The sequence below is a fragment of the Rousettus aegyptiacus genome, unplaced genomic scaffold (assembly GCF_014176215.1).
Source record: "Rousettus aegyptiacus isolate mRouAeg1 unplaced genomic scaffold, mRouAeg1.p scaffold_m13_p_12, whole genome shotgun sequence".
Lineage (NCBI taxonomy): Eukaryota > Metazoa > Chordata > Mammalia > Chiroptera > Pteropodidae > Rousettus > Rousettus aegyptiacus.
In genome coordinates this window covers 85,896,585-85,914,828 of record NW_023416287.1, presented here as the reverse complement: position 1 = coordinate 85,914,828, position 18,244 = coordinate 85,896,585, and the positions used below count along the sequence as shown (strand labels likewise).

At 56.2% G+C, this 18,244-nt stretch overlaps 1 protein-coding gene across 1 annotated transcript in view; it reads left to right on the top strand.

Annotated features, from left to right (window-relative positions):
* Positions 1-18,244, top strand: part of BCL2 (BCL2 apoptosis regulator) — a 159,922-nt gene that overhangs the window by 135,836 nt on the left and 5,842 nt on the right. The gene's annotated exons all lie outside the window — the stretch shown is intronic.

Sequence of the window (18,244 nt, the reverse complement as noted above, 5' to 3'; positions counted from 1 at the left end):
ATCTGGTCCAAGGATCGGCCCTCGCCCCAAGTCCAACAGCTTCGGGTCAGGAGACCCTTCTCTGCAGAGTGCCATCTCGTCCAGCACCGTGCCTGCCTCCGAGCAAAAACTAGATAAAGTGTTAGCAATCGGTGCCGTTAGGGGCATCTCAGCCTTTCCTCGCTGCTCACCCTCTGCCAGACCAGTGCAATAACGATGTTGTTTTTCACGTCTGAAAGGAAAATTGGAGAGTCCATCAAGAAAAGGCTTTTAAAGAAAGGCTGTGTTATTGCATTATTACTTGGACTCTCGCTCTAAATATATGAATGATTCCAATTTCTTTCAATGTGGGTTGAGGGTGGAGGAATTAAATCTCTCTGGGCTGGAATAGCCACTCAGTCAGAAACAAATCAAAGCCCCCGAATGTCAGCCAAACATTTATGACATAAACGAGCTGGGTATTTTCTCATAATTGAAACTTTTTCCGAGAGGCAGAGCTGTTAGAAATAGTCAAGTCACCTCTGTCCTCAAAATTATGACCCCTTGGCTTGGTGAAGCTCGTCGAGCCAGGAGTCGTAATTCTTCTTAGGGCGGCTGGCTGTGTGTGGTAGTGCGGCAAGGCAAGCTATTTTGTCAGATTTCTGGGTTCGAATCCTGGCTCCACCATCGATTAACCATGCGTGCCCTTAGGATAGTTACCTGTCGTTGGCCACCTGTCAAGACTCACCTGTCATCGTGAGAGGCGGAAACGCTGTATCAACTACGGTGTGCCACGCGAGTATTTAATTACAGGTACCCCTGTAATCATGGGAAAGATGGGGCCGTTGTTCCGTCTTCAACATAGTTCACTCTTTATTTGACATCATTTCTTGTGTCCTGCCCTATTTTAGGCGGTGGACAAGAGACCAGGAAAATCTGTCGCCTCTTCTTACTAGTCCAGTGCACGAGTGAGGTTTACGCCTCACCCAACACCACGGCTTCACTTTCGGCCTTTAAAAATAAGGATAAAAGCCCCAGAGCCGGGAAGATTAAGGATTAAGCTAATTTTTAAAATAACACATCTTTACATATATTCTCTTCTCGTTTATTAGGGTGCTGGTAATTTTTAAAATTAGGTTTTCCTCTGGGCATTTCATACTAAAAATGATGAAGTTCCCTGTCTCTCGTAATTGCATTTCTTTTGATTTTCTTTTATTATGACTTGCATATCACTGACACTTTTTTTCCTGGAATGTTAAAAGTATACATCATCCAGCTAAAAGGAAAAAATACTGTCTTAATAAAAATGGAAAAGAGAGAGAGACAGTGGATATTCCTCTCTTTTGGTTCCAAACAAGGCCAAGGCCTCGTTGTCTGTCCATGCCAAGGTTGTCGTGAATCCAGACCAGTTTCAAGTTATCTGAAATGGGGGGGGGGGGGGTGAGGTGGGGGGGGAGGCCGTTCAGTGATTTTTGAAGCTTGGAAAACAAATTTTCCACATGTCTGATAACCCAGAAATGACTGAATGGACTTTCTCTGTAATTTCCAGAAGCGGGAGAGGGGAAAATATTCTGGGAAAAGACCTAAGGATGGAAAGTTTCAGTCTGAGGGAGTCCGAGAAATGCTGGCGGGCCAAAAAGGAATAGTGTGGTCGTCTTGAGAAACACGTGACCGTGTTATCAGAAAGCCATAAAATTCCTTTGATCGATGTGTGAACTTACCACTGGAAAGTCACCACTCATGCATGTTAATTACGAGTGGTAAGTAGGACCCATCCAGGAAAGGCGTCGCTTGAGCTTTTATAAAATCCTCTTCTTGTCGTTGACATGTGGCTCTCATTCCACGTGGACTGGCGTCCTCGGTAGCTGTGGCGTGCACCCCTGAGTTGGCGCAGGGCGTCGGGGCTGCAGGAAGGCCTGCGTGGGGTTCACGCTGCTGGAGCCTCGATGGTTTGGGCGCTTGTCCGTTCGCTGTCTAGAAGATCAAGCACATTCCGGCTTCCCTGCCAGGTCCCTTCCTGTAAAACCGGCGGTAGGATTCGGGCCTCCATTCGCGCCCAGGACAGAGGCAGTGGCAGTTCTGGGGCTTTCCGTGAGGACCCAGAGGGCCCGAGTCACCTGCTCCTACCAGTTACTTAACCCATCTCATCTTTCCTGTTTCCAGTGCACAAACGCAGAACAGAGTCCCAGAATCTGAGAGTTAGGTAAACGTAGAAATGGAGAGGGCCTTCAGAGGACACGCGGGGCCTTCTCTTCCTGTCCCAGGTTAAGTTCCCGGATCCTGGAGAGATGACGCCCCTGATAGCAAGGCATGGCCCTCGGTCAAGGGCGGTCGGCGCTCGGGCCGCGTAGTGTGCCGCCCGCGCGGACTGTGTTGTGTGTGACCAAGGACGGCAGAGCACACTGGCGCACACAGCTCGGCTCCGACTCTCACCTGGCGAGGGGTCCGCGCCGGTGTCAGACGTTAAAACCTGGGATTCTTAGCTGGGTTATTGAAGTTCTTCTAGATGTGACAGCAGTGAAATGGTAATTTTCTAACATTGAAAATTACCCTTCGTAAACTTATTTTTTCCCACGGATATACCAAGTCAATCTGTTACCTGTCAACCGTGAGTTTATGCCCGGGATCTGATTGCTCTCAAAAACCTTTCAGGTGCATGTGGAATAACCCTAATTTTGAGGGGAAGAGGGGGGAGTTTTTCAGGTGGTTTTAGTAGGTTAGAATTACCTTTGAAGACATGTAAGTGATGTTTCGGGTTTAAATGGAAATGAAAAAGCACGTAAATTGGTAAGACTTAGGCGTTTCGAGGCATTGGTAGAGGTGAAAACTCACCAGGAAAACCTGAGCGTCAGACATCTGTCTGACACGCACCTGCTCTGTCACTGTGTCGTGGGTGTTCCCCCGCGAGGGTGAGCGGAGGCCGGAGCAGCAAGCATCTGGCTCCGCCCTCAGCCGGGGCGGCAGGCCTGGCGTCCTGTCAGGTGACCCCGGTCAGGTGGCCGCAAGGACGCCCAGTCTCAGGCCCAGCCCAGATTCTCCCACCGGCGCCCATGACCGGGGTCCTGTCCCCGGCACAAGGTCTGGACGGTCCCCCCGCAATGTGGCCATGCCCTTCCCGCGGCTGCAGGGCCTTCAGGAGATCCCTCGGCCAGCGGGCAGCCCCTCCACACGCCCGAGAAGCTGGGGATCGCCATCGTCCTGGAAACGCGGAGCCGCTTGTCCTGGAGAGGGGCAGACAGGGGGAGACCAGGGACAGAATCGGAGCTGCAGAACGAACCTCCGCTGATAAAGCGCAAGGCGAGGAGGGACCAGGAAAGCAAAGAAAAAGACAAAAGAAAAGAAACAGCGGGAATTTCAGGGGGGAAAGGATTTGGGATGTGAGAGAGGAGTCCTGCGTGTGGTGCAGTGGAGTCGGGACACCCCGGAGGGCGAGGTCCCTGGGGGCCCGCTCAGGTCCGGGCCACTGTGCACGCGCCTGAGACCCGGGCACTCCGCCTCCACCCGTCCGTCTTCGTGTTGGCGTACGGGAGGCATCGATCGCCCCGAATGGGCTTCCCTTCGGTCGCAACTCCTGAGCCGTTGAGGGTGTTTCTGGCTCGTCGGGCCCCACTATCGGCTTGCACCCACAGACTCCGCTCCAACTTCCATCCTTCCAGAAATGCATCGGACTTTAAAGAGTTAAACACCCAGCGAGCCGACAGGGTCTTGTAAAATGCTCTGCGGGCTGGTCCTAGGAATTTAAAGGTCCCTGGCTTTATGAAATTATGAAAATTCTCCCAGTTGAAATCAGCAGAGAAACTGTTACTGGTCACGAGGCGGAGCGGGTGGTGCCCGGAGGTGGCGGGCAGCCGACCAGGGTGAGGTCGGCGGCCCTGCCCGCGGCGGGCAGCCAGGCCGAGGTCCCCGCCCGCCGGGGACACAGTTGCTTCCAGACCCAGCGGGAACCACTGAGCAGAGAACCCCAGAGGGTCGAAGTGCGGTCTCCGCGGCAGGGCTTCCCGGTCCTTCTCTCTTAATCCTCTGAATAGGCCTCGGGCTGGCTCGTGTTTGTGACTCAAGGACGTCTTGCTCTCCTTGACATTCCAGAGAACTCCGCGGGGAGCAGCCCCGTAAGTCGGGGGGCGTTCCCTGAATGCTGCGGGGGGGAGTCGCTGCTTCGGGATTCGTCTCTCTCCGCGCGGCGTTTTTGGATGCGCTCGAGGCGGTGTGTGCCACGTCAGGCTCCAGGGTCCAAGCACGGGCCGAGGGGCTCCGCAGTGCCACACGCGGGATCGGGGCGGGCGTGCGTGGGGTCCCGTGACCCGTGCTGTCTCTGCGGCCACACGGGCGTCTTGCTGGTGTGCTAGCCATGCTCACTGTACCTGTGTGCACAAGCCCACGCCAGGACCCGCCACGGTCGGCTTCCTGACCCGCACGCGATGGCCCTGAAATGCCGTCCCCACGCCTCTCCCCTTCTGCAGAGCCCGGGTCAGCCTCTTCTAACTTCCTGTCTCTTCCAGCCCACCTTCGACGCTTGATGCGTGTACGGAGCCTTCCCTGTCACACCCAGGGTGTTCTCGGTGACCTCAGGTGTTTCTGGCTTGTCGCCTCAAGGTCTGGATCTCATCCTCCTTTTCTGTGCCTGGGAGTTGCTAAGTCCTAGTGTCAAATCTCAGCTTCTCCACTTTGAACTGTGTGACCTTGGGCAAGTCGTGTAACCTGTCTGGCCCCCGTCTCTTCTGTATGTTCGGAAGAGCCGCCTCGTGGGGTTTGGATAGAGAACGTTTGTTCTCTACCCCCATTGCAGAAGTAGACACTAAATACAGACTTTTGATAAGCGATTTGCCTGCAGTTGGGTTGCTTGATTCAGACATATCCAGAGAGAGAGATCAAAGTCACAGCAGCCCAGGCCACACTCGTGAAAGAAGCCCTACTCAGTGCCGGCAAGAGCCATCTGAGGTTGGCACCGATTTTATCATGCAAAGCATCTTGCGCGTGGATTTAAGATTCACGCGCTTGGCTGAGGGGTTCCCTTGGTGTGGAGATAATGATTCGCTCGACACAAAGTCCATCCCAAAGGCTTCGCCAGCCCTAACTTGAGCCGCCTCTTGGGACCTCGGGTGTGGACGGTATTTCAGTGAGATGCTGCTGTCTCTGAGTCGTCCTGCTGGAAGTGTTTATCGAATCCTTGATTCGGGTGAGGCACTATACTGGGCCCGGCGAGCTGTCACGCCGACACCGTGATCATCTATCTGCATTTCCCCCAGGCACTGAGCGCCGTGCTGTGCCCAGAGCAGGCGCCCGTGCAGTGTGCATCATCGAATTCGACTTGAGCTGGCCCTCTCCAAGGTGTCAGTGGTAGCTGTCAGACCGTGCGTGTAGGTGAGGGCACTGACCGCTGGCCTGGCAGCTTCGCCTGTGAACTTCCTGCCCTGCCCCTCACTCCGCTGAGGGCAGCAGGTGCAGCCAAGCTCTCGGGTGTGGTTCAGATGCCCCTGGGGTCCAGCCAGCTGATACGCGAGCAGCTCCTGCGGGCAGGCCTCACAGGCTGTGCTCGGCCAGCGGCAGGTGTGTCTGAGCATTTGGCAGCTGCCGTGGGCGTCACGCGCCCAGGGCCACGGCGTCTCTAAGTGCCAGGCCTCGTTCGGCGCGCACATGCCGTTTGCTGACCTTGTCGGCGTCCACAGCAGGCTGGCGGCGTGGCGAGGGGGTTCCCCTTGCATCAGGCCCGCCAGCCGTCAGCCGCGCCCCTGGAGGCTGTGCTGGCGGGAGATGTCGTCAGCCCCTCCGTTCGCCCGGAGCTTTTCCGCGGGTGCTTTCAGGATCTGTCTCTGTCTCTCTGCCTGTCTCTGTCTGTGAGTCTGTCTCCATGTCTGTGTGTCTCTCTCCCTCCGTCTCCCGCTCTCTCTGTTTGCGTGTGAGGCCCTGTGCTGACCACAGAGAGCACGCACTGTCACAAGCCCCTCTCAGGAAGCGGCCACTCAGATGAGAGGCCGCACCAGCGTATCCACGTCCGTGCGTTCACAAGCCCGGATCCAGAACCACAGGGCCGACCGCGTGGCGTGGGGTTTGCCCGGTTCAGCGCGGCAGCTGCCGCTGCCGACAGGGACTTTGCATTTCCTCGAGCCGGAGAGGGCTGCCGTCCGCCTGCCCTGGACACAAGAAGACCCTCCCGTGCGGAAGGGAGAGGATACTCGGGGAGCCGGGCAGTGCGCCTTTGAAACGCATCTGTTTTTATTCACGTTGAGTCTTTCCAGGTGAACTGAACTCAATCATAAAGTACAAAGTGAAAGCAGATTTCTTCTCTAGGACGCCCATCTGGAACCCCCTGAGCGAGTTCACCCCCGGCGTGGACCGTACACTTGTTCCTCTGTTACTCGGGGCATCCGTGGTTTGGGGGAACGGCTTATCCCATAAGCAGCTCGGGGATCACCCCGGTCCCCTTGGCCGTCAGTCACACAGGGACTCGCGGGCTGCAGAACTCGGGGAGCTGAGACCAGTTTTCGGGTGCCTTTGAGCAAGCCGTTCACAACCTGGGAGGTTTAAGCAGTTTGCGGCTTCTCTGCCGCAAACGGGACGCCGGGAGCCGCACCAGCGCCATCGGGGGCACGAATCTGGCGCGGGCAGGTGTCTGAGCCTGTCATCGAGGCCGGACCAGCGCGGCATGGGGCATCCAGGAAAGATGCCCGCGCTGGTTTCGTGGCCGCCCTAAAAGCGAGCGTCGCACCAGCGTGGCTGGCGGCTTGGCGGCACCCGCCCACTGGGGCACCAGCCACACGGGCCCCCTCTGCCTGGCCCCCCTCTCGGGGACGCACCCTACGCCTCAGCAAGTCCCCATTAGGAATACCGGTTCTCCGCCCTCCTCACCGCCACCCACCTCAGTCGACACTTGCTGATTTAAACAAGTGAGAGTCAGACGTTGGGCCCCCAACGCTGGCCCTCCACGCTTGATAAATGAAGGAACCCCCCTCCTCCCCTGCCGGCCCGCCACCCCCCAGCAGCAGCGTCCTGATGACAGTGATCAGGCCGAGCTGCAGAACTCAGCAAGCATCTGCTTTCAGTTCCCGTTTCTGGCATATTTTCATGAATTAACTCTTGCAGCGGCCGTCACAGGGGCGAGCTCCCTGGCCCTGCCCTGCCTGGCCAGCGACCTGCAGCGTGACAGTCATCTGCCACTAGGCGCAGAGGGACGAATGCCACGGTCACATACCTGGAGGCAGGTATGGGCGCTGGCCCGGGGGCAGGCAGAGGGTGGGCGCGCTCGGAGCGCTGTTCTGCCCAGGGCCCCCCGGCCCACCTCGGGCGGCGGAGAGCCCTGTCCGACACTGAGGAGGAGCAGAGCGCCGCCCCACGCTGGGGCGCACCGACGTCGCCAGGTTTAATGAACATCAGCGTGAGAGGGACAGGTGCCTGGATCACGAGCAGAGAAGCCCAGGGGCATGTCAGAGGCCACAGCTGCATGGCCACCACGCCACAGAGAGGAGGGACACCTGGAGCACAAGGCTGCCCGTGGATTTGGGGAGAAAGGACGGCTATAGAGGCCAGAGCGTGGCAGACAGTCACCCCCCCCAGAGACCAGGTCAGTCACTTACGGTGCTTGGGAGACACAGTCTCTGGCATGCGTCCGGATATCTCAAATCAGGTCCTAAGAGACGCACAAGAAAAGGTGGAGAATGAAAGCTCACTGGCTGTGTAAGCCGACCGGAGAGAGAGTCCTTGGAGCTCGGCTGCCGACGCAGCGCTCGGCTTGGGGGAAGGCGAAGGCCGGGGGCGGAGAGCGAGCTTCTCGCCGGGTTCGCACGCAGCCGTCGCACCCTCACCCAGAACACTTGTCACCCTCCTCGCCACCGCCCACGGCTTCAAACACTCATTAACGGGAGGATAAAAACTGCGTGACGTTTCTAACCCACGAGAGCCCCATCTCCCACAGCTGCGAGCAAGAGTCGGGGAACCGGCGAGTCCTTCTGTCGAGCGCCACGCAACACAAAAACGGTCGAGCCCCCTTCTTCCTGTAGAGCGAGAAACGCAGTTAAGTGTTTCCGAATCATCGACGTGGCATGACGAAGTTCGATTTACAGGGATCGATTGGTTTTTCGGTATCTCACAAGGGTGCGCAGCCCTCACCGTTATCTACTTCCAGGACTTTATCACTCAAAAAAGGAAAAGAAAGAGAAAAGCCCCGTGCCCGGCGGCAGTCGCGGTCCGGCCGCCCTGGCCCCAGCCCCCGACAGCCAGTGGCCCTGCGGACTTGCCCTTTCTGGACGCTTCGCGCCGGCGGAATCGCGCCGCGCGGCCTCTGGCGGGGGACCTGCCCGCGTGGCCTCAGCGCCTCGTCCCTTCCTGGGGCCGGGTGACGTGCCGTCGTGGGGACACGCCGCCTCGCGTCTCTCCGCCGGTCGAGGGACACTCGGGCTTCCGCTTCGGACTCTCAGGAGCGGTGCCCAGGGGAATCCGTGTGCGCGCGGGCCGCGTGGGAACACGCACGTTTCCGTGACCTCGGGCGCGGGCCCGGGCGGGGAATCGCCGCGGTGCACAGCGGCGTTCGGAGCTCGGAGGCGCCGCCCCCCGCCCCCCGCCTCCGCGGCGGCCCCGTTCCCCATTCCCACCGGCCCTGCAGGCCGCCAGTTTCCCTTCCTCCTTGCCGGCACTTGTTATTGTCCATTTTTTACATTATAGCCATGCTAGTGGGTGTGAAGTGATACCTTATTGTGGTTTTTGGTTTGCATTTCCCTAATGACTAATGGTGTCGAGGACCTTTTCTTGAGCTTCTTGGCCATGGGCGTATCTTCCTTGGTGAGCGTCTGTTCAAATCTTTGCCTGTTCTGATGTGTTGACGTGGACTACTTGTCTTCTCAGTGCTGAGCTGTAATGATTACATCTTCTTTGCTCGACATACTTTCCTGCCCAGCGCGAGATCGTAAAGTGATATTCCCCCAAACGGTGAAAATAGCACAAGCCCCAAAGAAAAGGCCAAGCCCCAGAGGCTGCAGGGCCCTCTGAAGTGTCCAGCCAGAAGAAGGCAGTGGAATGAGGAAGGGAAGGGAGGAGAATGGAGAAGCTGCGTTTTAGCATCGGAGCACTCGAGGCAGGATCCCGCAGAAGCCGCCCCTACAGTGCCGTCAGCTGCCTCGTCTCTTCCCGTCCTCCCCAGGACCCTGCAGGACAAATGGATAAATGTACCTCCCATCCCCACCCCCACCCACACCCCCACCCCCACACACTGTGCTTTGAAAGCGCTGAGAAAACTCTCACGCCCCTCAAAGCTACTGCAAAGGCCGATGGCCCGTAGAGGGCAGGGCCTGCCGTATTTGGCTTTAAGACTCCTTGGCGCCTTGTAAAACTGGCTGGTTCCTGAATGAACATGGCACCTGCAGATGAGATTTCAAGGTCTGGTGTAGATACGGCCATAGGTCCTCCTGTTTGGCTCATGATGAACCAGATAGCACGTGATGAACCGACTAGCACAGTCATTGACGTATTTTTAGCGCACTTCGCTAGAGGTGCATTGCGTGGCCCATTTCCACCCACGGCCCTGTCATTCAAAGCAGGGGGCTGTTGGCTCCTCCTGGCAGGAGGGACCTCAGCCGCTGGGGGCCGAGTCCCTTCTCCGTGCAGTATCTGCCTGGCTCGGACAGTGGGAATTTTCCTCTGGACGTCCCTCCAGGGAACACCTCCTACCTGACCGGAGGCAGTTAGACTAACAACGTCCAGGATGGCCCAGCTCGCTTCCGGCAGGTGGACAGGACCGGCGGCCTTTGACCCGGCCCCATGGCTGCAGGGTCCCCTGGAGCATCAAACGCCTCCGTGGAACTATTTTCAAAATGTGCCCTGCTTAGGAAGGGAAGGAACTGTTTGGGCCTCGCGTTCCCCCACCCCATTTCCCAGCTCCCAAGGGCCTCTGCTCGATTTGCATCCTCAGCTTGATTTGCATCGCAAAGTACCCCCTAGGTCCCTAGCCCCACTGCAGTGGGCGGGCAAGCTTTGGGATGTGTTTTGTTTGGGTTTTCATCTCCTGCCATTTCTCTAGCAGGTTTCTAGTTACATCCAGATGACCCTTAGATTAGGTTTCATTTTATGTCGTTGGCCTGTAATTCAACTAGCCTCTCCCCGTGGGCTCAGAGCCCCTCCAGGATCCAGCCCTTTCACCAGGGATGACTTTGGGGGTGGCCCGGCCAGTCTGGGAGAGGGGGTGTCATGCTGCCCAGGCGGGACAGGCAGCTGTGTGTCCTTCAGTGACATGCTGAAGGGTTGTTTTTATCCCTTTCCTTTTCCCCTAAACCCGGAATCAATATTTTGGGAGTAAGGGGGGGCGGGGCAGGGAGGGAGGAAGAGCCACAGAGGACAGAAGCTTGCAACAGCCGAAGTGGCTCTGATCTGCAGACGGAACCCTCAAGACTCATTCAGCACAAAGTGGCGGCAGAGGAAATCCTGCCCAGCCAATGATAAGGGGGGGAAATGGAGTCACTTCCTCACCAGCTGCTTTATTCAGGTGGAAACAAGTCCTCACTTCCTCGCGTGTGCTCTGCTGGGCACTGCTCACGGCAGCCGGGCTGCTCCGTGCGCTTCCCCTTTTGATCTCAGGCACGGTGGGTGTCAAGAGAATTACGGCTTCCTTGGCCAGGGGCGGGGAGCCTCCACTCCCCCCTCCCTCCTTCTCTCCCTCCTCTCCCTTCCTCTGGCCTGACCTCTCCCTCGGCCTGTGGGCCTGTCAGGAGGCTGTGGGCTGGAGCACTCACAGATAGCAATGGGAGTGAGTCTCCCTGGAATGCAGGACGAGGTCCCGCAAGGGCTGCCGTGTGCCCGCGGGTGTCAAGCGGCCTGGGACCTCTGATCGTCTTCCCTGCCCTGTGCAAGGGGTGCCAACGCATTTTTACCTCCAGGTTAGCATTTTCAAAGTGTGTCTTCGTAACACAGTAGGAATCTCCCTGACAGAGGGCTGCGTAGCCCAATGAGTTTAGAAAATGCTACACCATTTCTCTCTCTCTCTTTCTCGGAGACTCACAAGGCGTACAGGCGAGGTATAATTCAGAATATTTTAACAACCAGTAGGGCACAGACGCTGACGATTTGATTTGTCTGGACATCATCCCCTCGTAGGAAGACGAGTCTGCTGGGAAAGAAAAACAGAACAAAACAAAACTGGATTTCCTTTAAGCCTGTTATTTATTTGTCCTTTGAACACCCTCCTCCTCTAAAAAAAAAAATCATCTATTAAGATATGTTTAGCAAACCTGCTCTATAGTAAAAGGAATCGGTTTGTTCCAGCCCCACAAAAATTTGCTGAGCGCCTAACATGGGATAGACGCACGCTGCAGGGATTCAGAGGTCAACGAAATGTGCTTTCCTCACGCTTAAGTGAATGGGAGTAGAGAGACAGGTGAGCAGCTGAGCTTCAGATGATAAAGGGAAGAGCCCGGGACTGTTGAACTCAGCCTAGGGCCTTGGAGAAAGTCGCCTGCAGAAAACGATCACACCGAATCCCCGAATCCCCGAGGGAACCAAAGCTAACAGCCTTCCAGCGAGCAGAGCAGGGGAGTTAGATTGGGGCAGGGGAGCTAGGTCGGGGCCAGCGCCGGCACCTTTATGGTGCGGAACGGGGACTGAGCGCGGAAGTGGCAGCTTTGATTCTGAGTAGGGCGCTCCAGCTGCGGTGTGCAGAGGGGAGGGAAGGCCGGAGGCAGAGGGGCGCGGCGGAGGTCGGATCGGAGCGGCAATGCTGAGGGGAGAAGGGGTCGGGACTGGCAGGCAGTGAGGCGGTTAAACCTGCAGTGCGTGTACCGTCCTGTGAGTCCTCTTGCCCCGGCCGCTTCAGGTCTCTCCGGCTTGACCCCCAGCCACAGAAGGCACCGCCTCTGCATCTCGGTCCCTGAGGGCTTTCTCTGGCCTCCGGAGCCCACTTTGCCTGTGCTCCTGACCGGCCGGACCTGCCGGGGAGCAGCCCTCAGCCAGTGACTATGAGGAGCTGGTGTATAGGCGCCCCCGCTCCCCAGGGCCCTGAGCAGGGTAATGGGAGGGGCGTTTTCCGCACTGCACCCCAGCTTTGCCACAGGATTAAGCTCCAGTTTCCAGCAGGAGCAGCTCGCTTGCTGAGGCCATTCAGGGCTTCTCTCCCCGCCCCCCACCCCACTAGAGTTCCCTGCGGTCCCCTCTCAAGGAAGCTGGGTACGTTTCTAGTCTTTGCCTCTGAGTCGCTTCTGGAGGAATCCAGCCCAAGAGTATGGGATTTACCAATGACCGAATGGCGGGGGTTGGGGGGCGAGGAAGAGGAGAACATCTAGAAGACTCCAGAAGACTCTCGGGGTATAGGTTTACTCCACAGTGTAGACACAGTGAAGCCAGGAGGAGAGGCGGGCTTGCTGGAGGAGACTGTGACGGCTTCACTTTGGGGCAGGCTGCATCGTAAGTAAGTTCCAGGGGGACATCTTAGACAGCTGCTGGGATCCTAATCTGGCAGGGCTGGATGTGAAGGTTTCAGAGACATCATCGTAGGGTGTGATCTGAGACAATGAGAGGGAAGGAGGTTAGGCAGAGAAAGAGGAGACTGTCCAGACAGAAGCCCGAGGAGCATCGGGCAGCTGTCGGGGCCGGCAGAGGAGGACGAGTCCGTGAAGGAGGCAGAGAAGGAATGCTCCAGGGGGCAGAGGCCCTCGGCGGTCTCGGTGTCCCGTGCATCAGAGCACCCAGTGAGAATCAACCTGGAAAGCGTCCCGTGAATTTAGCCGCGTACTGGGTATTTGGTGGTCCCTGGCGGGCGGTTTCAGAGGCACCGTGGAGGAAGAAGCCAGGCCACGTGGGTTAACGTGAGGGTTGGAAGGCAGCGGATGAGGGTGGGTTAGCGGCTCGTCCGGGACAGCGAGGAGAAAGAAGACACCGCGTAGGGTGGAACACAGTGTCCGCGCGGTCATTTTGAGGAGGAAATCTGAATTTCCTTTTTTAATTTAATTTCGTCGGTGGAAAAACAGCCCCACCTCCTTGCCTTCAAGGATTAACTCAGAAATGTGTCTTCCTACCAAGGAAATCTAAATGTTTTATATGCTAAGGAAGAAGAGACCAAAGGAAGGATGAAGTTGGAATTGTAGTTGCGAGCAGGGACAGTTGTCGGAGGAAGGTTCCAGCAGCGTCGGGAGACAGCGGGATTTAAGAGGGCAGGGTAAAGAGGACCAGGGAAGGTCAGGTAGGGGAGAAACGAGTTAGAACGTGTTCCAGGATCGGACGCCACAGCCATCGTCATCTGGTGGCCCCGATTTTCTCAAAAGAAGAAGGAGGTGACATCAGTTGCTCAGTGGTGGCTCTTGGGAGTCGTCGTGAAAAGTGACAGAGAAAACGTGACCGGGAGAGTAAGGGAGCGTGAAGTGCTTTCGAGAGCTCGGCCGAGTTTGGCGACCATGAGCCTAGAGCAGCACCAGTCCGTGAGGCAGGTGACTTCTTCAGCGGCACTTGGAAGGGCAGACGAGGCTGCCCGGCGCGGGGCAGGGTCAGGTTTGGGGCACAGAGGAAGGCTGGGATGGGAGGAAAGACATCGCCGAGGCGCCAGGGAGGAGGCGCCCCGGGGGATGGAGGGACCAGCCCACGTGCTCGCTGGGAGCCCCGCCCGGGAAGCCGGGAGGAGGCCCGGGAAGCTGGGAGGAGGCGGGAGCGGGAGCCCCTCCGGCCTGCTCATTCCTACCCACTGTAAGTAATCCACTTTGCCCGTTCAGAGTTTTTGCACCTCACCTCTGAGAAACGAGCTAATTTCTTTCTCAGGCTTCATGACACCAGCATTGGGGATCTGAACTTGACCTTCCAACTCAGCGTTGTGTGCCCCTCTGACCTGCCCCTTCTTTTCCACCGCCCCCTCCCCTAACCCTCGCGTTGTTGTGATGGAGGTGATCCCCACGGAGACAAAATTGTAAAGCCGCGAAAAAAACAGAAGCTATCAAAGGCGTTCGGTAGCGGTGTTTGGTTTCTGGCTGGCGGGATCTGCTCTGAGCAGGACACAGCGACTCGCGCCTTGGTTTCGTTTGCTTGAGCTGTGTACCCAGGGGTGTCCTCTCTCTCTGGGTTGTAAGCTCTTCGAGGGCAGGATGGCTTTCCTCCTCGGACTCTTCCACGATCATAGAGTGCCCGTATCCACAGTCAGCTCAGAGGTTGCTGACTTTTCTAATTTTCTTGGTGCCAACCACACCATGTAAATTCCCCCACGGTCGAATGGCTGAGAACCGGCGCTGAGCCAGGCGTCCGAACTGGCAGAAACGCTGGTTTGACTGTTACCCGTCTCACCCCATCTGATATCGGGAACCCCTTTCTTTGCCAATAAATAGAGGGCACCGTGTTTAACGGCCGAATCATACTCCACACGTTCAGACGTTTAAGTTCTTTTCAGATTTTAACTATTATAAGCAACCTGCGCATTTGATTGTTTCTGCAAGATAAATGTAACTGGAAGGGGAATTGATTTAAAAAAAAAAAAAAAAAAAAAGGCCGGTCTTTGAACACACTCATCGTCGCCTGTGGGAGGTCTTCCTCCACACTCGCCTGCACCTGGCGGTGCCTCCCTCGTCTGAGAGCACGGGGGCCCCCACCCCCACCCAGGCCCGTCTGTTCGGCCCCATCCTTTTTCAGTTCGGCCCCCCCTGATTCATTTGTTTCTAAATGTCATTTTCTTTGAAATCGGGTTTAAACAGAACTTTTGAATGGTTCTGAAGGGCAAAGGGAGGCTTTGGAGGGCGGGGCGCTTTAGGGAGGGGTGCGTGCACGTGTGTGCGTGTGTGTGTGTACATGCGTGCGCGTGGGGAGAGAAGAAGGCGAGAGGGGGAGCGGGGAGCAGGAATGGTCGCAGCACTGAGGAGGGACGGGGACACTTTGCCGCCACCCCCCACCCCCAGCTCAGAGTCGAGTCCGGTCTGTTCCCCGCAGCCCTGGAGCAGGGGCTGAGGCCGCGAGTTCGGCCTTCCTGCCCCATCGGTGCAGACCCAGGGGGAACTCAGGCCAGGGAGTCTGTGGAGAGGCTGTCTGCACACGAGCATCCGGAGCCGGGGTGGGGCTGCCTGCCTCCTCTTTGACACGAGAGGCCAGCAGAAGGAGAGGGGACCTCCCCTGGGAACGCGCTGTGCACATCCGTGGTCGGGCAGAGCCCCTGCCGGTCCCATCGTGAGCGAGGGCTCAGTGCCTCCTGAACACGTAGACTGGGGTTTCGTCCGAACCGCATGACCATGGCCCAGGGTTTCTTTTTCTCTCTTTGTTGCTTTTAATACATAAAATGAGCATGTGTTTATTTAAAACAGCTTTCAAACTTAAACAAATAATGACAGACTGTTCAAACAGACTTCGGAAATCGGCCTAATCAGGATGTTTGAAAACGCAGAGAGACTCCACGAGAGTAGCTCGCAGGGGCCTTCGGTCCTGAAACCCCGGGCTTTGTTTTGCAGTTTGGAACATAAACGGGCAAGGCTCGGGGGGATCCAGCGCCGGGGAGGTTAACAACACCCCTCAGCCCTGCGGCCTGACTCCGACTCCGTCATTCAGGAGTCAGTGGAGATGGCGTCGCTTTTCCAATACCGTCTTTGACCAGAACACGCCGCGTGTATCTTTTAATTCTCGGTTTCTATAGACATCACCAAAGCAGCTCAGAACCAAAAGCTGACTCCCCAGAGGGGGCTAGGCCAGCGCCTCTGTAAAACTGACAGCCTTGGTGGACTCGGTGAGCCCTGCGGCGGGCGGGCAGGTGCAGGAGGTCTGAGGCGGGCAGGTGCGGGAGGTCTGAGGCGGGCAGGTGCAGGAGGTCTGAGGCAGTTTACAGGGGGTCGCCCTGGGGAGTGAATGAGGCTGTACTTCCACGAGTTCCCGTCATGGGCCGCGTTGACAAATGGCTTTGAGTCAGCCACGTTAATCTTCACAACAACCAATTTTATGGGTGAAGTAAATGAGGCTCAGGGTAGGGTAATTTGTTCAAGGTCATAAGCAATAAAATGTCAAGGCCAGGATTTCACCCCGACCTTCTCCCCCAAGTCCAGAGAGGTTCTCAGACCCCCGGGGGCTGTGTCAGCACCTCGGTGCTCATTCTTGGGGTCAAGAGATGCTCCCAGAGCTCATCCCACTCTAGAAATGTTTTTCTTTACGTGCACATCAGAAATGGCCCGTTAGAAGCACAGTTAAGTGCATGGGGGGGACGAGAGTCACAAGGGGATTACTCCAGCCCCAAGGAGGAAGAGGTGCTTGGAGAGACACTTCTTCTGCCCCCTGGGATGTGCACCAGGCAGACGGAGAAGGAATGTCATCCATTGGTCCCTGCTTCCTCCACTTGTTCCCAGGATGACTCCTTGTCCAGAAAGGTCCGATGGCCAGTGTCTTAGCCATAGAAAACTCCATTGGTAACGAAAAGAATGCAGAGTCTGACTTCTGATCTTCTCGGAGTCAAGCTGGGTTGCAGACAGCCCAGTTAGTGCCCTGAGGGATTTGGGGGAGACCTCTGGCTGGGCTCTTCATGGATCCAACCTGTCCCCCATCAGAGAGAGCAGCTTGGAGTGGGGACACTATTACACATTTACAGCCAGGATGCACTTTGCAAGAGGCAGAGTTTCTCCTGCCCGTAAACATGTCCCGACCCTTCCCTGCCCCGCCGATCGCTGAGTATGTACAGGGACGGTATGTCTCTCGACAAACAATCATGGTTGTGACCGTGACTTTGTGCTAAGAGCACTAAGCACATATTTCTTTTAGGTCCGTTAGAGCCTCACTTTGCTAAGGCTCAAATTTAGACCATTTTAAGAATATTTAAAAAGAAGAAGAAAACCCTTGCGCCCTCTCCTGGTAAAAGCTAATAACCCGATAGGTCTGAAGGCCCAGCTCACCCGCCCTCTTGTTGGCTAAGTCACTAATCTGGTGCTGTGACCAAAGCTGTTGACGCGCCGGGTGGACCGTCGGGGTCCTCTGTGGTCCGTGATGAGAGAGTTGCTTCGAAACCTTTCCCCATCGGCTTTCTCAGCCTTTGCGCTGTTGGCACCTCGGGCCAGTGGTAATCTCTGTGGGGGTGCTTGTCCCGTGAATTGTGGGCTGTCGAGCAGGGTCGCTGGCCCCTGCCCACTAGATGCCAGCAGCACCTCCCCGCCACCCCGCCCCAAATCATGACTGCCAGATGTGCCCTGGGAGGCAAGACCACCCGCAGTGAGAACCCCCGGCCCTGAAGCTTTGTCCCCCAGGGCGACCAGTGGGAGTGAGGACAGCTCAGCAGAAGCCCGTTGTGACTTGGGGAAGCAATTCTGATGGCCGGTCAAGCGCATTCACCGCTAGGAATCTGTCTCAAAAAAAAAAAAAAAAAAACCATCTGAACAAATAGATAAGCATTTATATAAAAAGGTGTGTCATAATATTATTTATAATAGCAAAAGTTTAAAACAACCCCAAATAAAGAACTTGCTAAATAAAAGCACATCATATCTATATATATGACATATGTGATGGAATACTACTCAGTCGTGAAAAATAATTGTGTAAGCCTCTATTTAATAATGTGGGGAGCTCCCCTAATGAAGCCTTAGACTCTCACCTTCAAGACTATTCCACGATTCCCAGAGGTGGTTGAATTTGAAGGAATAATTTCAAACTGGCTGAGTAAGCACCTTGGTGAAGTTATTATACCAAACATAGAATCAAACTAAGGATTAAGTTCAGAAAACTTCAGTCGTTAATTGAACATTTATTACGCGCCTACATGTACAAAAACGACACATAGCCCTGGGAGACAAAGATGATACCCGGTCCCTCGACTGCAGTACTTGCCACAAACAGACGAAAACGCTGTGAAGGTCGTCGGAACCGTCCCCCACAGCAAGGCCAGAGGTCCCCCGAGCCTGTCTCCTCACAGTGAAACCCCGAGCTCTGTGTTCAGGTCGTTGGGATGTCTGCCTAAATCACACCGTGTGATAAAGCATGTCATGTACTGATTTATACATTCAGATAGGTTCAAAGAGTTGTCCAGGTAGGTGCTAATTGGGTCCAAATGTGGAACCTGATCTTCCCCAGCAGATCTTGAGATGTGAACTTCAGCTCAGTGATTGGTTCAGTCTAGGACCCCGCAGAGGCACTGTCGTGGGAGGAGACCGTCTTTCCTCGGGGACCTGTGTCGTGTGTCCAGTGACGCATCTGACCGAAAATGACCCCATGCTTTGTGCAGTTCATGAAGCCAGAGCCGTGGTCGCCTAGTCCAGCCTCCCCTGGGAGAAACCCTTCCTTTCCCGGGAGCACCCTGTCCTTGACCTCGGGGGCTAAGCATGCCACTGGCGGAGGCCACTCGGCCTGCGTCCACCACGTCAGCACCCCGGGCAGACCC